The sequence below is a fragment of the Dysidea avara genome, chromosome 5, assembly GCF_963678975.1.
Source record: "Dysidea avara chromosome 5, odDysAvar1.4, whole genome shotgun sequence".
NCBI classification, from domain to species: Eukaryota; Metazoa; Porifera; class Demospongiae; order Dictyoceratida; family Dysideidae; genus Dysidea; species Dysidea avara.
Window position 1 is genome coordinate 12,625,684 of NC_089276.1, and position 20,950 is coordinate 12,646,633.

General features: G+C 37.9%; 1 long non-coding RNA gene across 1 annotated transcript; it reads right to left on the reverse strand.

Moving 5' to 3' along the window:
* Positions 1-3,663: 3,663 nt before the first annotated feature.
* Positions 3,664-5,740, reverse strand: LOC136257058 (uncharacterized). The gene is made up of 3 exons (XR_010701787.1): positions 5,650-5,740; positions 5,262-5,329; positions 3,664-4,017 (listed from the first exon to the last, which is right to left on the reverse strand). It is a non-coding gene; the product is annotated as an uncharacterized lncRNA (long non-coding RNA).
* Between the last annotated feature and the right edge of the window lie 15,210 nt (positions 5,741-20,950).

Below are 20,950 nucleotides of genomic sequence, written 5' to 3' on the forward strand. Positions count from 1 at the left end.
GTAGAGAGTTCAGCTATGAATAGATCACCCTGTAGATAGTTCAGCTATACAAGTCACCCTGTAGAGAGATCAGCTAGAAGAAGGCACTGTCTAGAGAGATCAGCTAGAAGCAAGTCACCTTGTAGAGAGTTCAGCTACAAAGAAACCATCCTGTAGAGAGTTCAGCTACAAACAAATCACCCTGTAGAGTGTTCAGCTAGATAAAAGTCACCATACAGAGAGATCAGGTCACCCTATAGAGAGATAAGCTAGAAGAAGTCACCTTGTAGAGAGTTCAGCTACAAAGAACACACTCTGTAGAGAGTTCAGCTAGAAACATGTTACTCTATAGATAGATCAGGTTATCCTGTAGAGATTTCAGTTACAAACAGATCATCCTGTAGATAGTTCAGCAAGATACAAGTCACATTGTAGAGAGATCAGCTAGAGGAAGTCATCTTGTAGAGAGATAAGCTAAAACAAGTCACCTTGTAGGGAGTTCAGCTCCAAAGAACCCACTCTGTAGAAAGTTCAGCAACAAACAAGTTACCCTATATAGAGATTAGCTAGAAAAAAGCCTGTAGAAAGCTCGGCTACAATCAAATTACTTCGCAGAGAGTTCAGCTACAAACAAACCACTTTATAGAGAGATGAGCTAGAAGCAAGGCACCTTGTAGAGAGGTCAGCTACAAAGAAACCATCCTGTAGTTCAGCTACATTTCAAGTCACCTAGTAGAGAGATCAGTTGCAAAGAAATTATCCTGTGGGGAATAATTGGCATTTAAATGTATGTATATAATTTGTATAATTACTATATAATAGAATCAAAAATAGTTGAAGTATTAAAAATTGTCTTTAAGTTCTTTTCTTCTTCCTGTGGTAAATAAAAAAGAAACAGATGGGTTAAAAAAGCCCCAAAGCCAGCCATAGGCCGGCTTTGCAATATACAAATACAAAAAGAAGTGATATCTAATCAAAAACAGCCAAGCTGTATAAAAAGTGTGGCCCCCAAAAAAGGCCATGGTGAAAAAAAGATGTGAAATCCAAGGTAGAGACCAAGAAATGGCTGTGATCGTAGGCAAAAATTTTAATTACGACAATTCAGGTGAATTTGGTGCTGAATCCTAGTGGAGGAGGCAATGCAAATTCACCTGAATTGTCATAATTAAAATTTTTGCCATTAATCTACCATCACAGCCATTTCTTGGCCGCCACCTTGGATTTCACATTTTTTTTCACCATGGCCTTTTTTGGGGGCCGCACCTTTTTTTACAGCTTGGCTGTTTTTGATTAGATACAGTTGTACGCTATAATTATACAACAAACTGTTTCAGTTAATACTCTTTTTTTTACCATGCAAGTATAATTCCTGACTGGAATAGTGTTAGATCTGGGCACTTTAGCTTTAAATAGTACTGGTACTATAGTTAAGGAGGGATAGCATAGCTGGTAGAAAGACATATATGTAATTCAATTTGGTTAAACACTTGATATAGACTGTACTTGAATTATGATACTGTCATCAGTCAAATATAAGATACTATCATCAAGTTTTATCAGGTAATAGTAAACTAGTAATCTACACTATTCAAGACTTTCCTGTAAACAACTTCAATCTCTAAAACACTCACTGAAGCCTTCTATTACTTATGTTTTGTAAAATATATATGCTGTAATAAATGAAGTGTGTCTGACACACCAAAAATGTCGGAATATACACACTATATGTAAAAGTGTGTCTATTGTGAAATTTGTTGGTGTGTCAGACACACTTTGAGTGCATCTGGCACACTCCATTTTCTACAGTAATTATTGCCATGTACAATTTTGTTGGAATGATTGTGACCGGCATTTTCTTAAGAATTTCTTTGTTGTAAGCTAATGGAAATGTTGTCTATTTTGAATTAAAAGATTTTAGTGGGTCAAACGGTACTATATGTAAATCCAAATTTCAGTAATTTCATCCTTGGGGGGCTGATATTATAGACAATTTATCATGTGATCTTTTTACCACTTTATAATTACTACTTTTGGCTGTAGGCATAAGCCTACAGACCTGTGTGTGTACCTGAGCTCATGCTTGTGGATATGACATCATACACTTCTATTTTAACCAAATATGTAGACTGTGGAACTCTCTACCAATTATCAACATGGACCTATCTACTACAGTAACCATCAAAAATCAAATTAAATCATTCTTCTGGAAACATTTTATTGCTAACTTTAATCCGACTGACTCTCATAAACTCCACTACCTCTGTCCATGTAGTTCCTGTATCAACCACTTCTCCATGAACTTTGATCATATCTAGTCCTCTCCCGATCACAACTCGTCACATCCTATTTCTTAACTATTGTAAGCTAAGTAATTATGTTACTGTAACTTTTAAGTTAAGCAGTCATAATTTTACTTTAATTATAATTTTAGTTTAAGTATAATTACAGGTAATGTTGTTTTTGGATAACGACACAGGATGCCAGTATTCCATTAGTGTAATTTTTACATAATATAGTTAGTTTATTCCATTGTACCACCTTTTGTCTGTCACTGCTTTTTACACTGTAAAGTCTTTAAATAAATATGACTCCACTAGCTATGGTTTTGCAGATGTAGCTAGCTAGCTAGAATATAATAAATATAGGTCAGGCAAACTTCTTATCCACAAAATTTGGGATTTACATGTGTCATTTTCATTTTATCATTATTCACTACTGAAGTAAAAGGCCCCAAAACAATCCGTAACTATATAGCTATGGTCAAAAAGTCATGCATAATATTTCAATTTGGTAACCTTCTTACAAGTCTTCACAACTACCTGTTGTGATATTATGAAGTACCTAATACCGTTACTGTCCATTTTGTAGCAGCTGCAATGATTATAGTGTTGGCTACATACATTACTCTTTATTGTAATGCAGTGATGTGTCATCATTTCATAATAATTACTATAACTATAAGGAAATACTTTTGAATAGGGATCGGATCATAAAAAGTAATGACACAAGGTGTAATGACACAAGGTGTAATGACACAAGGTGTAATGACACAAGGTGTAATGACACAAGGGTGGCCACCTACACTTACAGCTATACTAGAGCAAATTTATTTCCTACTTAAGCACAAATTCCTATAGCAGTGGATATTATGTAAGATGTACTCTCTTGGTTCACTGTGCTTTCTACACATGACTGCTCTATTAGAGTATTTCGATCTGCAGTTTGCAAAAGTTTCGTGATTATTTTTACAACAAAAAAGAAAGCAAATTACAGTATTCACATATAACAGATACAATTAAATTATTAGTTACAGCATTAATGGGTACCTATGAGACAAAGAACATGTATGAAGAGGTTCCTTGCATGAGGTTATGCAACTAGCTGTAGCTGTTTAGCTAAACCAGCATGGCTTATAATATTATTTGTAGCTATTTCAAGTGATCCCTTCTTTAAGGTTTATTGTAATATTTATTTATTAATGCTTTATAGTACACACACACACACACACACACACACACACACACACACACACACACACACACACACACACACACACACACACACACACACACACACACATGCAGACACGCACACACACACATGAAAATACCTGGTACAGATTTTAACAGTAGTAGACAACAGTGGAGGAATAATAACCTTATCAGACTGTCAACTATACCGAAACTACAATTTTGCTAGATGGCCGAGTTTAGTTTACAAGAATTCACATACATTCAATAATTATTCAATACAGCTCAACTGATAGATATAGCTATGTGGTTAATTTTGTATAATATTGTTACAGTTCAGTAGTTATTTAATTATGTGGTAAAATGTATTTGTAAATTAGTTGGACATACATACAGTGGCAGCAACAGTATTCTTTATTTTTCTTTCTTTATGATACGAAGGATCAAATATGAGAGAAATAGATAGCCAACAGTGAAGCAGGCCAATGCCAGTATGTTGTACCAAATGTCAAACTCCAAATATCCAAGTGTGTCCAAGTAATCCCTTCCAACTAGACAATCAAATGTGCTGTAACAACAACAAAAAACAATGTATGCACAATTGACTATATACAGCACAAATATTTATACTTTGTACCAGTGTCCAAACCATACTGCAATGATCTAGAAGATTCTGCACATATATTTAATATGTGTTCTGAAATATTAGATTCTGAGTTTATCAATTATTACTTCTTGCAGCTATTCATTATGCATGTAGAAAGTACATAGCTCAAAGGGATATTTTGAGGGGTTCCAGAAACCCCTCTGAATTTTAACTTGTGGGCTTGTAACAGAAGCATCACACTATCCTAGTATGGAGCACAAATGTACAGAATAAATGGGAATATATATAAGGCAGGGTAGTATAGCTACACTGTAATAAGAAACTTACATCGATTAAGAGAGAACAAGGGTATGCTTTTATACAGATTGAGATACTCTAATAATAGAGCAATCAAAACTACTCTAATAGAATACAATGGATTTAATTTAATAAATGTAAGAATAATTTAGAAAAATAAATTGGGGAATTTGGATATATACAGTATATTTGGGTCATTACAATACCTGGCGAGCAAACTGACTTGGGAACCAAGCTATTGGGAATCAAGCTATTGGGAATCAAGCTATTGGGAATCAAGCTTGAATTTTAGGGGAAAGTCTAATATGCTTTTAAAATTTCCATTGTTTTTCTTTCTTTCTGGCAATTTTTTTATTCACCTATTATTCTCAAATTTATTCCAGAAATTTGTGCTAAACGCAAACATATTGGTAACAGTTTATAAAAGTGACTGCTATAATAGAATTGGTTCGAAGTTGACTGCTTTATTAGAATAAGTGACTGTTCTATGAGTATTTTGATCTTTTCAACTGTTTTTATGCTTGCACTCTTTCTGTAGTGTATTCAGAAGAATTTTCCATTATACTTCATGCAAAACTTATAAATTTCACCAATTATTCCCAGAACTCATCCAATTATTCCAGAATATTCCCTAATTCTTCCACTACCTATTATATTAATATTCTGGCATAATAGACGCTCCCTACTTGTATTGACAATAATGAGATTTTAAAATTCAAAATCTGTCAGGCTGTGCTGCATATATATATAATAGATCTGCATGGGAGCCACCTAACTACCCTCCAGTACAAAAAATAAGCTTTAAAGTTGCTCTACAATTCATACCATTGAGCATTGTATACTTAGATAGTTTAGATGGCAACATTAATATTATGTAAGTATTCTGTTTATAACAGAAAGCTGCATACCTTGTGGAATTGTCACTACCACATCCAGGCGGGTACTCATTTCCATCCAATTCATTGACTACAGCAGCCTGTGTAATAAATTAACATTATGCTTAATATGGATCTTAATGTGTGCCATTTAAAACATATATGAAATTGAGGCAAAGGTTTCAAGCAGATTAACTACAATGTGGGTTGCATGCATAGTTAAAGTTTGAAAAGGGAACTTGATGACTTGAAGTACATACGCAATATAATTGACCTTATTTTGTTCTGGCCAATGAGAAAAAGTAAATGCGACAGACTACTAGATTACTATACAGTATAAAACAGTAATGACACACAAACCACAATGTGTGCACTATAATTTTTATTGTTATTGCTAGACATTCAGTACTCTTGCACATACATTTAGTGAATAGCGAAATATACTGAGATATTGCAGCCAGGCAATCCAGTCATCAATTGTATTGAGGTTCTTTAAAAATCTTGCAAACATCTAGTAAAAGAGACAATATTGGCACAAGTGCTGAACATTACATCATATTGTATAGTATGCAATTAACTATATATAAATAGGGAATCACAACGGTGACATCATTCCCATAGTGACTAATAGTTTTATGTATGGGCAATCGTCGCTACAGGTCAAGTTACAGACTTTGAGTGGACATATTTTGCGATCTCTACATTGTTTCTTTATGAGTTTATCTTGACAGATTCCTTTTCACTAGTATATTGACTGAGTATTATTATCAAATCACAGCCAGTTCATCTTGAACTTCATCAGTATGGTTGCCTGGGCATGGCACCAATAATTTTTGCGGCGCTATTACTAAGGACCCAGACAAGGTGTGAGATTTGTTTCAGCATTAACAAAGTCCACAATGATTGAAGATATGTATGAAGGTTATATTTGGTGAACTTAGGCTGAAACTGTTTACTGCTGGACTCGTAACCAAGACAAGTCATACCTGTAACAAGGATTTCCCGTAGTGATGTCACCATTGCAAATCCTATGACTTTACATAACCAGTTTATTTATAATTATAGTGATGTGTTTTTCAAAGGATTTAGCAGGTAGTCACAGATGTGATGAGGGTGATTTTGAAGAATAAATGGTTCAGAATTTATGTTCACTATATATATTCACGGTTCCATGGATATAATGATACATACTAGTTTAGTTAAAGCTTCTGGCAGGTCATGGCTATTGAGTAGGAATCACTAGTATATCTGCAGGTGTAGCTTTATTTCTATGATTTCTCATCGAATTAATTTTTCTTGTACTTGTTATAGTGCTGTTCACCATCAGGCTGAAGTGATGAGCTTTATAGCTAATATTGAGTTATGCTTATCTGAAGGTATTAGTAAGTAGCTAAGTAGTCAGTCAGACAGTGGAAAATTCCACTGTTTAAAAATGTCATAGTAACTGCATTTCAGATTGAACTGAAGACACTTTTGGGTTTTCAGTTAATGTAACTAACCTATACTGCTATGGTGCATGGTATTGTGAGGCCGGTTTCTGGTCAATATATTTTTGTGAGAAAATATAATATACCTCCTGATATACAGTACTACTGTACTGTATGATAAAGATTTTCTTCATGTATACCCTTGTTCTCCCTTTATCCAATTCATGATGAATCGATGTAAGTTGTTTTAGCAATATTACACTGCCCTTTTGTTATTGTCTCTTGTGTACCTTTCTGCTATGAAACTTTATAGTTTGGTACTCTGGTTACTAGCGTACAAATTAGAGGGGTTTTCTTAATCCCAGAAACTCCAGTTTCCTATGCCACTGTAATAATTTATTATCATATATGGAATGATCATAGTTTTTAAAAGAGTAATTGGTGCTTGTAGAACATGAGCAGCAATAGGACTTGCAGTTGCTGAAGTTCTCACATATTGATTTGCTTGAGTAGGGACCCGCCGATTATGCTGGCATAATTATGAGCATGATAGGTGCTTGAAAGCATTGAGCATAATGCTAGCATAATAGGAAGAATATTTGAACCATACTACAAATCCTTAATAAATATCACAGAAAAATCGATATACTCTAATAGAACAGTCAACAACTCTAATAGATAGCTGACTGTTCTATTAGAGTATATCGATCTTTTCTGTCACAAGCATTTTGAAGAGCAAAGATGTGCTTCAGCCACTTATTATGTCGTAACTGCAAATTTATTAGCAAAACATGGGAAATGGGGCATAAAGCTTGAGCATAATTTGAGCATAATAGGCGGGTACCTATGCTTGAGGGATAAAATGATCAAGGGTTTATATTAATGAATATGATTTTAGATAGAGCCTATAAAAAGCTAAGCACACAATCTCATGATGTGGTTACATTGTTTAAGATTTGTTACCAAACAGGCATACACATGCACCTTGGATTTGTTTGTGTTCATTCAAGCACACAAACTGACAGTTGTTTGCAATTTAAAAGTTAATGTTGCCAGACAAACAAACAGGGGGCCTGACACCATATTATAATAAAATACATACCGCTTGTAGGATGAATGCTGAAGCAGTTCCAGCTATTGCTATTCCTGCTACTGGAGCAGCTGAGCTTATGGCAAAGGCGATAGCTGATGCACAAGATGTCATCAGAACAAGTGTCAGCATGAAGAAGAAGAATTTGCCAGCATCGGACTCCAGGCTTACATGTAGTAAACATGTCACAACAGATACTTTTCTATACATTATAGCAGACAAACCTCCTCTCATCATAACCACTAGGGACCCCTGGAAGGCTAAATGAAGCCTGTGAATACACATAGACACATGTTGAAACTAAAATTCTGTGGGATTCCCAGACCAGCTAACAGTAATTTAATCCTGCAATTGAAATGAGCATGTCAAAGAAGCCTGTGATCTGGTGTATCACACCCCAAAAGTTGAAAAATGCTAGCTATTTTTGCCAGCAAAGTACCCAGAGGGAACAAAATGCGACCTTGCAAAAACATGCTTACAAATACATTATACCATATTTTCTTTGTTAAATGCCACACCTTCAATAGTAGCCACACTTGAGTGGTGCCACAATTGATTTTGAAAATAGGGCTTAAACATTGTTTTCGAGCATCAAGTACCGGTTGAGTTTAAATAGTTGCTGCATTGGTTTTTTTGAACAAAGATGATAAACGCTGTGGCAATTATACGGTATTTACCATATACAGGTGTGTGACATGCATTCAGAATCATTAACATTACTGGTACATGTGCTTATGGTTACACATTATAAAAATTGAGCTGTTTCATCTGGGGATACAAAGGAAATTTAGTGAGCTGCTAAAGTCTGTGCCTTTAATTGGAGCCAAGCCTAGGAGCATGTATATAGCTTCTCAGCTACGTATTAAAGCATTGTGCTATGTGTACATGTATTCGAAAATTTTAATGGAACCAGTGAGAGGATCATTTAAGAGTACTTACTGCTGATTATTGTAATCCACACACATTTCATAAATGGACCACCCTATCAAACCCATGTCTAAATGTTTAATAATCATTCACAATGGTGGACTTCCAGCAGTTATATCACCAAGGCTATGTAATTTATACTGGCAGATTGAGTTCCAGTAACCAGGGCTAGTGCTATTGGCTATGCTACTGGTTCACAACTCTACATGTTACTCTACACAAAATTGCTTGTAGATGCTATCACACTATATGGAATACAGTACTAGTACTAGTGTACTGAGAGCTAATGCCAATGCTTATCTAACATCCAGTAAAATGTAATAACATACAGGATGAGTGGAATGATCCTTAATGGAATAAGGTCACATGACACTTTGGCAAGGAAATAGCTAGAGACACGGTAGTAACCACTGACATTTTGATGGCTAGGGAAAAGAAAAGAAATTAATGGTATTGCTTATGAATATATCTAATCAAAAACAGCCAAGCTGTAAAAAAAGGTGCGGCCCCCATAAAGGCCATGGTGAAAAAAGATGTGAAATCCAAGGTGGCAGCCAAGAAATGGCTGTGATGGTAGGTTAATGGTTAAATTTTAATAACAATAATTCAGGTGAATTTTGTGCCACTTGGTCTTGGCACCAAATTCACCTGAATTGTCGTTATTAAAATTTAACCATTAACCTACCATCACAGCCATTTCTTGGCCGCCACCTTGGATTTCACATCTTTTTTCACCATGGCCTTTATGGGGGCTGCACCTTTTTTTACAGCTTGGCTGTTTTTGATTAGATATCACTTCTTTTTGTATTTGTATACTGCAAAGCCGGCCTATGGGCTGGCTTTGGGGTTGGGGCTTTTGTAACCCATGTGTTTTTTTCTTTACCACAGGAAGAAGAAAAGAACTTAAAGAAGATTTTTCATACTTCAATTATTTTTTGATTTTATTAGTAATTATACAAATTATATACATATATTTATTACATGCCCATAATTCCCCACAGGATATTTTTTTGCAGCTGATCTCTCTACTGGGTGACTTGAAATGTAGCTGAACTATCTACAGGATGGTTTCTTTGTAGCTGAACTCTCTACAAGGTGACCTCTTCTAGCTGGTCTCTCTACAGGATGATTTGTTTCTAGCTGAACTCTCTACAGGTGATTTGTTTGCAGCTAAACTCTCTAAATGGTGGTTTCTTTGTAGCTGAACTCTCTATAAGATGACTTCATGTAGCTGAACTCTCTACAGGGTGATTTTTATGTAGCTGAACTCTCTACAGGGTGATTTGTTTGCAGCTGAACTATCTCCATGATAGTTTTATTGTAGCTGAACTCTCTACAAGGTTACTTCTTCCAGCTGATCTCTCTACGGGGTTATTTGTTTCTAACTGAACTCTCTACAGGCGATTTGTTTGTAGCTAAACTCTCTACATTGTGGTTTCTTTGTAGCTGAACTCTCTACATGATGGTTTCTTTGTAGCTGAACTCTCTACAAGGTAACTTCTTCTCTACATCGTGATTTGTTGTAGTTGAATTCTCTACAGGGTGGTTTGTTTGAGGCTGAACTCCCTACATGGCGGTTTCTTTGTAGCTGAACTATCTACAAGGTAACTTCTTCTAGCTGATCTCTCTACAGGGTGATTTGTTTGTAGCTGAACTCTCTACATGATGCTTTCTTTGTAGCTGAACTCTCTACAAGATGACTTCTTCTAGCTGATCCCTTTACAGGGGGATTTGTTTGTAGCTGAACTCTCTACAAGTGATTTATTTGCAGCTGAACTCTTTATGTGGTGGTTTCTTTGTAGCTGAACTCTCTACAAGGTGACCTCTTCTAGCTGATCTCTCTACAGGGTGATTTGTTTCTAGCTGAACTCTCTACAGGTGATTTTTTGCAGCTAAACTCTCTACATGATGGTATCTTTGTAGCTGAACTCTTTACAAGGTGACTTCTTCTAGCTGAACTCTCTACGGGGTAATTTCTTTGTAGCTGAACTCTCTACATGATGGTTTCTTTGTAGCTGAACTCTCTACAAGGTAACTTCTTCTAGCTGATCTTTCTACTGGGTGATTGTTTGTAACTGAAGTTTTTACAGGGTGATTTGTTTGCAGCTGAACTCTCTACAGGTGATTTTTTGCAGCTAAACTCTCTACATAATGGTTTCTTTGTAGCTGAACTCTTTACAAGGTGACTTCTTCTAGCTGAACTCTCTACGGGGTAATTTCTTTGTAGCTGAACTCTCTACATGATGGTTTCTTTGTAGCTGAACTCTCTACAAGGTAACTTCTTCTAGCTGATCTTTCTACTGAGTGATTTGTTTGTAACTGAAGTTTCTACAGGGTGATTTGTTTGCAGCTGAACTCTCTACATGGTGGTTTCTTTGTTGCTGAACTCTCTACAAGGTGAATTCTTCTAGCTGATCTCTCTAAAGGGTAATTTGTTTGTAACTGAACTCTGTACAAGGTGTGTTTTTGTAGGTGATCTCACTGCAGGTTGATTTGTTTGTAGCTGAACTCACTAAAGGGTGATTTGCTTGTAGCTGAACTCTTTGCATTGTGTCTAGTTTCTAGCTGATCTCTCTACAGGGTGATTTGTTTGTAGCTGATCTCTCCACAGGTTGATTTGTGTGTAGCTGATCTCTCTGCAGGTTGATTTATTTGTAGCCGATCTCTCTACAGGGTAATTTGTTTGTAGCTGAACTCTCTATAAGGTGATTTGTTTGTAACCGTTCTCTCTGCAGGTTGATTTGTTTTAGCTGAACTCTCTACAGGGTGATTTGCTTGTAGCTGAACTCCTTACATTGTGTCTAGTTTCTAGTTGATGTCTCTACAGGGTGATTTTTTTTAGCTGAACTCTCTACAGGGTGGTTTGTTTCTAGCTTATCTCTCAACAGGTGGATTTGTGTGTAACTGATCTCTCTACAAGCTGATTTGTTTGTAGCTGATCTCTCTGCAGGTTGATTTGTTTCTAAATAATCTCTCTACAAGTTGATTTGTTTGTTGCTAATCGCTTTAAAGGTTGATTTGTTGTAGCTGAACTCTCTGCATAGTGTTTTGTTTATAGTTGATCTCTCTACAAGGTGATTTTTTGTAGCTGCCCTCTCTTCAGTGTGATTTGTTTCTAGCTGATCTCTCTACAGGGTGATATTTTGTAGCTGACCTCTCTTCAGGGTGATTTGTTAGTAGCTGATCGCTCTACAGGTTGATTTGTTTGTAGCTGAACTCTCTACAGGGTGATTTGCTTGTAGCTGAACTCCTTACATTGTGTCTAGTTTCTAGCTGATCTCTCTACAGGATGATTTGTTTGTAGCTGATCTCTCTACAAGTTGATTTGTGTGTAGCTGATCTCTCTGCAGGTTGATTTGTTTGTAGCCAATCTCTCTACAGGGTAATTTGTTTGTAGCTGAACTCTCTATAATGTGATTTGTTTGTAGCTGATCTCTCTGTAGGTTGATTTGTTTTAGCTGAAAAGTGATTGCTTGTAGCTGAACTCCTTGCATTGTGTCTAGTTTCTAGTTGATGTCTCCACAGGGTGATTTTTTGTAGCTGAACTCTCTACAGGGTGATTTGTTTCTAGCTTATCTCTCTACAGGTTGATTTGTGTGTAACTAATCTCTCTATAAGCTGATTTGTTTGTAACTGATCTCTCTGCAGGTTGAATTGTTTCTAGCTGATCTCTCTATAAGTTGATTTGTTTATTGCTGATCGCTCTAAAGGTTGATTTGCTTGTAGCTGAACTCTCTGTAAAGTGTTTTGTCTGTAGTTGGTCTCTCTACAATGTGGTTTTTTGTAGCTGACCTCTCTTCAGGTTGATTTGTTTCTAGCTGATCTCTCTACAGGGTGATTTTTTTGTAGCTGACCTCACTTCAGGGCGATTTGTTTCTAGCTGATCACTCTACAGGTTGATTTGTTTGTAGCTGAACTCTGTACAGGATGATTTGCTTGTAGCTGAACTCCTTACATTGTGTCTAGTTTCTAGCTGATCTCTCTACAGGGTAATTTGTTTGTAGCTGATCTTCTACAAGTTGATTTGTGTGTAGCTGATCTCTCTACAGGGTAATTTGTTTGTAGCTGAACTCTATATAAGGTGATTTGTTTGTAGCTGATCTCTCTGCAGGTTGATTTGTTTTAGCTGAACTCTCTACAGGGTGATTTGCTTGTAGCTGAACTCCTTACATTGACAATGTGTCTAGTTTCTAGCTGATCTCTCTACAGGGTGATTTGTTTGTAGTTGATCTCTCTACAAGGTGATTTGTTTGCAGCTGAACTCTCTACATGGTAGTTTCTTTGTAGCTGAACTCTCTACAATGTAATTCTTCTAGCTGAACTCTCTACAGGGTGACTTGTTTCTAGCTGAACTCTTTACAGGTGGTTTCTTTGTAGCTGAACTCTCTACAAGGTGACTTCTTCTAGCTGATCTCTCTACAGGATGACTTGTTTCTAACTGAACTCTCTACAGGGTGATCTGTTCATAGTGGAACTTCTGGTGGGAGATTTGTTTGCAGCTGAACTCTCTACACGATGGTTTCTTTGCAACTGAACTCTCTACAAGGTAACTTCTTCTAGCTGATCTCTCTGCAGGGCAATTTGTTTGTAGCTGAATTCTCTACAGGGTGATTTGTTTGCAGCTGAACTCCCTACATGATGGTTTCTTTGTAGCTGAACTCTCTATTAGGTACCTTCTTCTAGCTGATCTGACTACAGGGTGACTTGTTTGTAGCTGAAGTCCCTACAGAATAACTTGCAATGTAATATAATTCTATAATGGAGTAAATTATAAACGTAGCTGAATGCTCTATTAGGGTGACTGTTCTATTAGAGTATCTCGATCTCGCATATGCTACACGTAGTTGGCTTTGGAATCATAACACGGTGGTTTGTAATCCGATTCTTCTGTACTACTACAAGGACTTACTATGATAATTATTCCAGCTACACACCGATTTTCAGCTCACTGCTCTAAGCGGTTTGCCTGCATGGTAGCAGGGGCGTAGCTAGCCAGAAGGTGATGGAGAGTAGGGCTGGGCGGTTTCTCGGTATTATAGTAATACCGCGGTATTGCAATGAAACGATATCTGTATCGCGTAGATTTCGGTGAAACGATAATATCACGATATCGATATTATTACGATTTTTAGTATTTGTGACAGCTTATTAAGCCCTTAAGGTTGTTATAATGAACCTCAAATAATCACGTGATACTACTGCAAACAAGGACCTAGTACTAGCTAATCAATTTTTTTTACAAAGATCGAGATACTCTAATAGAACAGTCAGCTAGGATCGAGATACCCTAATAAAGCAGTCAGCTACTGTAATATACCAGTCATCTTTAATAACCGCGATAAATAGTAATATCGTGATATATTTCTGCACGATATATCGTGAAGCGAAACTCCAATACCGCCCAGCCCTAATGGAGAGTAACCATTAGGGAAAGCACATTAGCATACCGTAAATTATCCCGTAATCTATATCACGTGATTAGTCTGGTCTTCCTGGCCACGAGGTAATGATGAAATGCCTCGCGGAATATAGTATGGATGTTCATACGACTGGTTAGTCTTTTATTTAGTCTATAGATTAGAATGGTAATGAAGGAACACTTTCCTGAGCCTGTTTCGTCTCGAGGTTAGAGAACTGACTAGCTTTAATGTCACATCGGGTAGTAAAAGTTAGGTTAGGGTTAGGGTAAGAGTTAGGCAATCTTTATAATCTGTTAGGTTAGGGTTAGGGTAAGAGTTAGGCAATCATTTATAATCTGCTAGGTTAGGGTTAGGGTAAGAGTTAGGCAATCATTTATAATCTGCTAGGTTAGGCAATCATTTATAATCTGCTAGGTTAGGCAATCATTTATAATCTGCTAGGTTAGGGTTAGGGTAAGAGTTAGGCAATCATTTATAATCTGCTAGGTTAGGGTAAGAGTTAGGCAATCATTTATAATCTGTTAGGTAGGGTTAGGGTAAGAGTGTTAGACTTTTATAGCTAGAATTAGTAAATATTATACAAGTAGTCACAGTAGCGAAGCGGTAGTGCATGAGGCTTGAAATCAAGTGGTCGAAGGTTCGATTCCCGCTGTAGTTCACTTTTTTTTCGCTCGAGACTTTTCAGTTTTTTTCTAAGTTCAGTACAGTCTAAAAACGTTTTCAAAACGTTGTTTATAGATACCCGCCATCGATTTCAGCTAGGAGGGGTATAAAAACGATGCACTGAAATTCGCACTTGATGTAGCCTTGGAGCTGCAAGTCCGGAGTGAATGCACCCGGACGATGACGTATCACACAACGCGGGCTTGTGTGACGTTATCAGGTCACGTGAGCTTTAATTTCACGGAGTGCTAATGTGCTCTCCCTAACGCCTAGCGTGATGGAGGGGCAGGCATACCCCCACGAAACACTCAAAATCATTCATGATTGCAAAAAAGGCTAATGACCCAATGATGGGCTAGCCAACATACGGTGTTGTATTATTACAGCTTAAAGAACTAGCTACGTAACTATTTCAGTACTGACTGCTTCCAATCGAGGTAGCTATATTCGTCGAGCATCACCGCACGTGCCACAACTGTACTCCAACAAATTCATCCACAGTCCGGTAGAGCTAATACTTTAGTGTAAATACAGGTTACTTTACGTTAGCCACAGCCTGTGGTGCAGTCCTAGCACACTGCTGACAGGATGACGTATTCACTCTCCTCACTCGGCGAAATTGAAATGCCATGTATTGCACGAAATCCCACCTGTCTTGCTAGCAGAACTTGTAAGCTTGACTGATCCACCTGACTGACTGACTGACTGACTGACAAAGTAAAAACAGACTGCACTGCCGTACGTACAAAGGTCCAGTGTGATCGACTCGGTAAAATAAACTTGGTACATTTATTTAGCTAACACTTTATCACCTCGTAGGCAGTAGGTTCGTAGCGTCATCTGGTCTCCTTTGTCACTTGTAACTCCTGCCGCGGAGAAGCGGGTTACTCTTTTTAGATTCAAAAATGTTCTATCACGCGAGTAATCTATTCTAAATATAGAAGTATGTCTCTAATATTTTCGTTCGATGGATTCACGAGCGAGTTGAATGTTGTGTGTGCGCATTCACTAGCAACCCCTGGTGATACCGCGTAGTAGTGTACATAATTTACAGTAATTTTCGTGTCAGTTTAACACTGCATGGTAAACTTGTGACGAAGATTTTAAAAAACTCGTTTAATGATGGGGGGGCAAATGCCCCCCCCTTAGCTACGCCTCTGCATGGTAGGCGTGAAAACTAATTGTTTTTATATTTATAAAAATCGATCGCGTAATTTTGACACAGGTTGGGTTTTGTGTCATATCTCGATGGCCTTTAACTCGAGGGGTCCGTCACGACCCTGGAATCCTGTACGAGATTCCGAATCCCACGAAATCCCAGGAAAGATTCCGGATTCCAACCCAAGATTCCAGATTCCAAGCAAAATTCCGGATTCCAGATATCCAGTTACAGCTAGCTACGGAACTAGCTGTGAAAAGCTCAATAATACTCTAGAAGGCGAGATAAAAGGTTTTCTGAGCGTAAGGATGATCCAGAAAGCTGCTTTTTATCTTGTAACAAGCAAGTAACTATATAGATCTAATGTTTACCAACTTTGTATACAATCAACTCAATTCAAAACAGATTATTAAAATTCAATAATTATAATATAAGCACAATGACAATTAGCTACCTCGACAATTACAAATACATGATGTATCATACAATAATGTAAACACGTAGCTATAAATGTTACCTTTCTTTCATCAATGATAACAACTCTGGTGAAGAAACATCCGGCGAGGCAAAATCAGAATCACTACGAACAAAAACTAATGCACTTGTCAATTTCATGCCCCACCCCCCACCCCCGGGGAGGGTGGGGAATACAGGGGATTTGACAAATCATGGTGTCAAATTCCCACTACTGGGGCAAAATCGGTTGTCAAATCCCCACTATGTCCCCACCCCTATAGTAGGGGATTTGACGACACCTCAAGGGTGACTAAGCACATATTTCATGCATGTAACTAGTAATAAACTTGCCCTGTAGCTATAGCTATAGCAAGTGCGATTTTATTGTTTAGAAATGCAACTACCGAAAACCGGTCAGTGAATTGGACAAATGTCAATTACCCCAGGGGTGGGGACAAGAAGCGATGTCAAATCCCCACCTGGGGTGTGGGGACGCCCGGGGGTGGGGCATGAAATTGACAAGTGCATAAATAAAAAAGCCATCAAAAATAAAATTTTAAAATGCATATCATCACTGCATGGCCACTGAGCTGGCGAGGGGCGAGGCTCTGGGTTAGCTATCACACTATTGCTCGCTGCTCACTAGGCTACTGGTATCTCGGGTTAGACACAGCTACGCAATCAACCACGTCGCCTCGCACGTCGCGGACCACGTTCTATTTCTCTTGAATCCGTAAAAAGTCAGCTCAAACACTTTGAAGTAATGTTCAAAGTTATAGGTTCAAAGAACAACTCGGGCAGAACAGGCCCAGCAAGGCCCAGATACAGAACGTAGGCGCGCGCTATTAAAATATCCGGAAGTCTCCTGAAATAAACGGACTTCTATCGAGCCAATGATTCCAGATTCCAAGGCAAGATTCCTGATTCCGTGTGGGGATTCCGAGGGATTCCAAACGAGTTGTACGGGATTCCAGCTCGTGACGGACCCCTCGCTTTAACTGGATTCCACAAAAAGGCACTCCTACGATAGTTACTCCATCTACATAGCAATTTTCAGCTCATTCCTTCAAGCGGTTTACCCTGTGGGCGTGACAGACCTTCGACCTATTTTTACGCAAATAATCGGTCATAACTCCGTGAATGTTCATCGGATTCCTTCAAAACTTGGTACTGAGATTCGCCTTAATGAGCCCTTTACGTGTGCCAAATTTCAGCCCGATTGAAGCACGCATTCGTGTTTTATGGCGGATTTTGCAAAGTGTGCGAAAAGAAGAAGTAAACGAAGAAATAAAACCCAAACTTTGGCCGCTCGTATCTCGGAAATGGCTGGAGCGATTTTCTTCAAATTTGGAATGTGGACTCCCCTACCTAGCCGGCACTTCTGTAGCAACTTTGGTTTCAATTGGATAAGGAATCACGGAGCTACAAAGGTGTGAAAATCGCATTTACTTTCTTCCTGTAAATATACCTCACTTTTTTCCGGTATTAAAGTGTAAACCAAAGAGTCACACCCATTTATGTAAGCCGCAGTTTCGGTGTTCTATACCATATGCGTATTTTGTACCGTACGCGTATGGTACATACCATACGCGTACGGTATATAGACATACGCGTATGATACGTACGTACCGTATGCGTATTATTCCTTTTCTCAGTGTCTTCTAGCCTTGCCATCACCTAGCTACAATGGGCTGTCTTTACAAGCATTTCTAGCTGAGTAAACTTAGAACACAACATAATAATCTGCCTACCACTGAGCTGTAACTATAGATTTATTCATCAGCACACAGTTTTTAGGAAAGCTTATTGATGTATCATTAAGTGCTACAAAGAGATCTGCTAATAAACGTATGGTAGGCCGGATAACAGAATTACTATCAGCTACTGACACCCTGCGCATACGTGGAGAATACAAACTTTGGATTTATCGAAACTACATTTTATCACTGTTGCGTTTCCACCTTAGTGTGGATGCAGTTACACCTACTGCCATATCGAAGATGGAGTCTATGGCTACTCGCTACTTGAAAAGATGGCTACATCTACCAAGAAGTGCAACACGTGTAGTCCTTTATTACCCGGGGATATGCTGCCCAAGTGTATCTAATGTTACAAGGGAGGCCAAGATTAGCTTGTTGTCATGTATCAGTGCTTCCTCAGACCCTAAGCTCCAAGAGCTAGGCGTGCATCTACATTTAGGGTAAGAATTTCTGCAATTTCAGGATTGTGATTATTCCATCCTATCTACAGCCAGGAAGCAACTCTCTTCATTACCTACTGCGAGATCATTGTATGTGACAGCTAAGACTCAGCTACTTAGCGAGGTTAAATCTACCTCTGAGGATCATCTTCAAACACTTTCTGTTCAGTGCAAGTTTGCAGACTCTGCCGAGCTTGAGACCTCTTGTCGAACTTGGAACCGATTACTATCCAGTATGCATCCTGGTCAGCTGTCATTTCTTTTGCGGGCGGCTTCGGACACTCTGCCAACTGCCATGAATTTGCGAAGGTGGAATATACATGTCATGCAAAATGTGTACTTTGTGATTCCTCACGTCCGACTACTGCTCATGTCTTGGGGGGCTGCCCGGTTGCGTTATCTCAGGGAAGGTACACTTATCGACATGACTTAGTCATTCAGTCTTTGGTCGACAGTTTCATCAGGGTTTACATTGACTTGCCCTATATCCGGGTTTATGCTGACCTTCCTAACTTGCGAGCCAGTGAGTCACCCCTATCTACACTTCCACCTAATGTGATTGTGACCCCCTTTAGACCAGACATTGTTATCCATAATACCGTCACTTCTAGTATACTTTTATTTGAACTGACATGTCCATTGGACAGTGCCCACCATCTTGAGCAGGCTAGATCTCGCAAACAAAATAAGGCTGAATACCACCAAATTCTATCAGAACTAGATCGGTTAAATGTTACCAACTTTTATGAGACTCTTGAGATCAGCGTTTTAGGTCACTTCCAGCAATTTTCAGTCACTAACACTTACAATGTACTACATTTTATTGATAAGGACATCAATATCACAAGGTCACTGGTTCGACGGATGCTGGATGATGCCTCGAAGGTTTGTATGACTGCATCCCAGAGGATTTTTATGGCAAGGGATTGCCGAGAGTGGTTGTGATAATGTACTTGTAATTTAATATTTTTGTTTTGTTTTGTAATTGTTGTTTTTGTTTGTAATTGTAATTACTTTTCTCCCTTGCCATGCCCACGTTGGTATCACTTGATCACCAGCCTTGTGGTCGCATGTGACCGAGGGTTACTGAATTTGTAAATGTATATACATGTCTCATTTATTATGATGGTTTCAACAATCAGCACACACATGCATTTTATCCTTGCCATGCTCATGTATTTCCCACTATATATAGTCCTATACTGATGTACCTAATTCCTATGTATATTATCTCACTTTGTCTGCAGAACTTCAAATGAATGGTACTGTGCATGTATGCTACTTTATAGCTATCAGAAGCATGCAGATGCATGGTCTCATACTCAATTATAAGTGTGGATATCTGACCATTTACAACACAATTGGGTAAATAAGCAAGGAGAGCAATTACAACATGCATGGTAGCTAGTAAGTTCTAACTGAATTATACATATACTGCTTGTGCAAAGCTAATAATTTGAAAACTGAATGAACTTCGTAAGTGCCATCAGTTGTGCAACATGGCTTTGATATTCTGTACTATGTACACCCTTCTTCTTTTGAGGATCCAATTTCTTGTTTACGTACTTTTCTTGTTTATACATACTGTAAATAGTACCACCACTCACATTCATCACACTGGACCTAAAGCAAAAATTAATGTGGATGTTGTTAACTTTAAAGAGTACATTCAGATAAGAGTAGCTAAACATGCATTGCCTTCCCATCCACAAGCATGACAGTAAGTAGTGAGTATAGCTATACAACACACTTAACAAATAAACAATGCTAGATAATATACATTCATGCATTACTGAATTATTCATTAGAACTCATAAACTCGCTATAAAATCTTTGCCATGTTATGTTTCCTACTTCATCTCAGCCAATGCACATGCCTCATTCAATAGCAAAGATTCAGCAAACTATACAGTTTAAAAAAAATTATTGCACAATTAATTAATATGCACATCAGTCTTATAGAGTATAGCATGTCTAATATTGCTATAAGCTACAGCCATGTAGGTTTACATTAATTTGCAAACTGACTCTACAGTTATATATCTCTTTCCTACCTCCCTCAATGTTATTGTATCAGCATGCACTGTTAAAAACTCGCTTTTTCCGGTATTAAAGTGTAAACCAAAGAGTTATGTAGCGTAAGTGACCGATTATCGAACAAAGTTTATACTTTACTTCATAAATATCTCCAGGAAAGTAGTATCAACCTCGACTTTTCACCAAGAGATAGCGCCTTTCTTGTAGAATACCTCACGTAAGTTTGAGTAATAGTATCCGATTAGTGTCCGTGTTATGAGTGGATTTCTGCATTCCGTAAAATATGAATTATCGAACACCGATACCTATTATTATCATTATTATTATTTTTTATTTATTTTTT